The following is a 4923-nucleotide window of genomic DNA, read 5'->3' on the forward strand; positions in this document are numbered from 1 at the left end:
ATTGACAGACTGTTACACAAAGTAGCTGCACTTTATTGATTTTTAAGTCTGGTATTTATACATTTTTTTTTTAGGGTTAAAACAATGTAATCATTATTTTGTTTATGTTTGTGAATTATCTTTGTGTCTTCAATTATCTTTGTGTCTCCATATGTGGTTTATCATGTACTATATGTTTTCAAGGTTTTTCTTTTTGGAGGGAGGTGGTTTATTTTTTTAAGGTTTTTGTTCTAGGGAAGTGGTTTCATTAGTAACACCTGGTTGTTTCCCCTTATCTAGGAATGTCAAGATTTGTGACTTCTCTTAGTTTTGTAATTGGTTTTAGTTTTTTATGATTTTTTTTAAGAATAGTTGAACATATTTTTTATGTACAATGTTTGACTACTTCTATATATTTTTACTCTAATTAGTAACTATATTTTGATTTATTGTTTGTTAAACATTAAACTACTTTATTGATTTGTGTTACATATGAAAATTAGTGAAGTAAGATGTTTTTTTAAGTAAAGTTTTACTGTAGAAGGTGTTATGTTGGAACATCTTGTTTGTCGTGTCTGTATTGTCTCAAGTTACTGACATTTATGGTAGGGACGTGCTGTTGTGCAGGCTCTCTTGGAGCTACTGAGTTCAGCACAGCTATACTTGCTGTGTTTAATTGTGGATCAGTAAGTCACTGTGTTTATTCTTAGTTTTTCAAGACAATTAGGTAATAATTAGGCATCCAACTGAACAGACAGGTTTCAGAGCAAAGGTTTTTTAGGCTTTTATGCCGCACCTCGTGAGTTATTACGTTCAAACAAAGGCATGTTAGGCAACTTATGCGCTGCTGTCGCAAACCAGGGGGGCTGGGGGTTTCGCTCCGGGGAGCACATACCACCTACTCACGCATTTTATAATGCGGACAGCGCCACTTCACCCCGGCTAGATGCCGGGGGTGCGGCAGCTGGGGCTGGGTTTGAACCCACCACGTTCAGTATATGGGGCCAGCACTCTACCCATTGAGCCACAGGTGCTGCCCAGTGTTTTGTAGTTTTCAATGTACAGGTCTTTCACCTCCATGGTTAAATTTACTTGTGAAATATATTAATTTTTTGTAGCTATTATGCATAAGGATTATTTCTTGATTTCTTTTTGCATACGTTGTTGCTAGTATATAGAAAAGCTACTGATTTTTGTATGTTTTGCATCTTGCTACGTATTTATTTATTAGTTTTTGTTTCTCTCTCTTTTTGTTTTTTGTTTGTTTGTTTGTTTTTTGAGACAGAGCCTCAAGCTGTTGCCCTGAGTAGAGTGCTGTGACATCACAGTTCATAGCAACCTCCAACTCCTGGGCTCAAGCAATTCTCCTGCCTCTGCCTCCCAAGTAGCTGGGACTATAGGCACCCGCTACAACACCTGGCTATTTTTTTTTTTTTGGTTGCAGCCATCATTGTTGTTTGGCGGGCTGGGGTGGATTTGAACCCACCAGTGCAGGTGTATTTGGCTGGCGCCTTAGCCACTTGAGTCACAGGTGCCGAGCCTAGTTTATCTTTCTTTTGTGAGACCAGGTTCTCATGCCATTTCCCAGGCTAGAATACAGTGGCATCATTATAGCTCACTGCAACCTCAAACTTCTGGGCTCAAGCAATCCTCCTGCCTCAGCTTCCCTAGTAGCTGGGACTATAGGCATATACCACCACATCTGGCTAATTTTTCTATTTTTTGTGAGACAGAGTCTCTCTCTCAGACTGGTATCAAACTCCTGGCCTCAAGAATACTCTGGTCTCAGCATCTCAAAGTGCTAGGATTACAGACATTAGCCACCATGCTTGGCCAGAATTTATTAGTTTTAATAATTTTTATTAGGGTCTTTGGGGTTTTCTATATACAAGATCATGTCATCTACAAGCAGGGACAGTTTAACATCTTCCTTTCCAAGTAGGATGCCTTTTATTTCTTTTTCTTGCTTAATTGTTCTGGCCTGCATTCTGCTCTCTTTTGTTTTGAATGATTTTTTGGTAGTGTACTATTGCAATTCCCTGCCTATTTCCTTCTTTGTATGTTTTAGTTACTTTCTTGTTGGATGCCGTGGAAATTATAATGAGCATCCTAAATATATAACAAGATAGATTATAACAAGATAGATTGGATTGCTAACAACATAGTTTCAATAGCAGGCAGAACACTGCTCCATCCTCCCTCCACCCTACCTTTATGTTGGTATTATAGGTAAAATCAACACAAAGTCAGAAATTGTTAGAAAAAATGAAGATCATTATATATTGAAAAAAATTCATCAAGAAGATATATTATTTAAAGCATTTGTGTACTAGACAACACAGACCCAAAATATATGAAGCAAACATTGACATAATTAAAGAGAAATATATAGTTCTACAATAGTAATAGGAGTCTTCAATACCCCATGTTGAGTAATGAATTGAACATAGAGACAAGATCAAAAAGTAAATAAAGGATTTAAATCATACTATTAACCAACTAGACCTAATAGACATGTACAGAATACTCCACCCATCAAGAGAAGAATATATGCTGGTTGCGCTCCTTGCAGTGCGTGGCAAGCACAGACCGGCACCGCTCCGGGGATGCAGTTGGTGATGGTCACTCCCCTACGGGAAGGGCGACCCGGCCAGCTTTCCTTTGGGTCGGGGACCCGGCGGGTTCAGGGAAGGGACTCTCCTGTTGCACCCACACTCACTCCGGTTGGACTCGCCGGTGTCACTGCCACGGACCTCACTTCGGGTGTCATACCTAGTGAAAATAATGGACTTTCAAGATGTAGTTCATTTAAGAAAAACAGACTTAAAGTTTTTTCAGAAAAAGGAAACTAAGACAGCCTTGGATTTCACAGATTCTCAAGAAAATGAAGAAAAACTTCTGAATATAGAGGATCTGAAACCAATCAAGTTGTTCCTGCAGCACAATCCTCACTTATAAACTGTGAGAAGATAGAAAACTTATTACCATTTGAGGGACTGAGTAATCTTGGCAATACTTGTTATCTTAATAGCATACTTCAGGTACTACATTTTTGTCCTGGTTTTAAGTCTGGAGTGAAGCACTTATTCAATACTGTTTCAAGGAAGAAAGAAGCTCTAAAAGATGAAGCCAATCAAAAAGATAAGGGAAATTGCAAAGAAGATTCTTTGGCAAGTTATGAACTAATATGTAGTTTACAGTCCTTAATCATTTCAGTGGAACAGCTTCAGGCTAGTTTTCTCTTAAATCCAGAGAAATATACTTGCTGCTCAGCCAAGGCGACCACTTAATACACTCAGGGAACTTCACCCTATGTATGAAGGATATCTACAGCATGATGGGCAGGAAGTACTACGGTGTATTTTGGGAAACATTCAAGAAGCATGCCAGCTCCTAAAAAAAGAAGTAAAAAATGTGGCAGAATTTTATCTACTAAGGTGGAAGAAAAACCTGATAATCAGAAAGAGGAAATGAGTGATTTTAATGGCATAGAGATTGACAATGTTAGGCATTTTGAAGAGTATAAAGAAAAACTCCCCAAAGGAAATGGGAAAAGAAAAAGTGCATTGAATTTGGTAACATGAAGAAAAAAGTTGAAGTATCCAAGGAACAACAGTCATTGGAAGAGAACCACAGACAAACTAGATCAAAAAGAAAAGCTACAGATGATACAGTAGAGGTTCCTTCTAAAATAATCCCCAAGTACATATCTGAAAATGAGAGTGCAAGACCCTCACAACAGAAATCAAGAGTTAAGATAAATTGGTTAAAGTCAGCAACTAAGCAACCCAGCATTCTTTCTAAATTCTGTAGCCTGGGAAAAATAACAACAAACCAAGGATCGAAAGGACAATCTAAAGAAAATGAGTATGATCTTGAAGAGGACTTGGGGAAGTGTGAAAGTAATAACACAGATAATGGTTGTGGACTTGAACCTACAGGAAATAATGTTAAACCTGTAAATGTTAATGAAGCTAAGCCCATTAACAAAGGTACAGAGCAAATTGGTTTTGAGCTAGGGGAGAAATTATTTCAAGGTCAGCTGGTGTTAAGAACTCGTTGCTTGGGATGTGAAAGTTTAACCGAAAGAGGAGAAGATTTTCAAGACAACAGTGTGCCAGTGCAAGAAGATGAGCTTTCCAAAGTAGAGGAGAGTTCTGAAATTTCTCCAGAGCTGAAAACAGAAATGAAGACCCTGAGATGGGCAATTTCACAATTTGCTTCAATAGAAAGGATTGTAGGAGAAGATAAATATTTCTGTGAAAATTGCCATCATTATACTGAAGCTGAACGAAGTCTTTCGTATGACAAAATGCCTGAAGTTATAACTTCATTTGAAGTGCTTTGCTGCTAGTGGCTTGGAGTTTGATTGTTACCGTGGTGGACTTTCCAAGTTTGGAATGTGTGTATTCACAATGGTGTACGTTTTGTGCCTTGAGTCACTTTGAAAAGTGTCTCAGAAAACTTGGACGGTCCTCATCTATCTTCACAAGAATTTTATATGTATTTATGAAGATGATTCTGTACTCCAGTAGATCTCTTTGGGCATGAACTAATTTGTATCTCTTCATACTTGATATTCTGCACTATCTGTATATAGTATCTCAGGCTTATAGAGGCAACCTTAAACTTTAACTTTTTTAAAAAAACCCCGGAGGTCAATAAAATTTAAACTGCTTAAAAACTATGTATACAAATGTTTGAATTTTTTACTTGCATATTTTTATCATAAGTAAGAGTTCTCTTAAGCAGAATAGATACATATATAGAAAGAATAAACATGCATAATCACTTTAATATACTCAATACTTTCAGACCGTGGAGGTGGAAAATTTTCAAAGGAGAAATTGTACTTAGTTCATCTAAGTTATCATATTTACAAGGTTTTAATAAAAATTTGTTGCCTCTAGTCCTTTAAAGTAGTCATATAAGTTAATGGAATCT

At 37.3% G+C, this 4923-nt stretch overlaps 1 pseudogene; it reads left to right on the plus strand.

Annotated features, from left to right (window-relative positions):
* The first annotated feature begins 2585 nt into the window (after positions 1-2585).
* LOC128568544 (ubiquitin carboxyl-terminal hydrolase 1-like) lies at positions 2586-4427 on the plus strand (annotated as a pseudogene).
* Positions 4428-4923: the final 496 nt, after the last annotated feature.

The sequence above is a fragment of the Nycticebus coucang genome, chromosome 17, assembly GCF_027406575.1.
Source record: "Nycticebus coucang isolate mNycCou1 chromosome 17, mNycCou1.pri, whole genome shotgun sequence".
Lineage (NCBI taxonomy): Eukaryota > Metazoa > Chordata > Mammalia > Primates > Lorisidae > Nycticebus > Nycticebus coucang.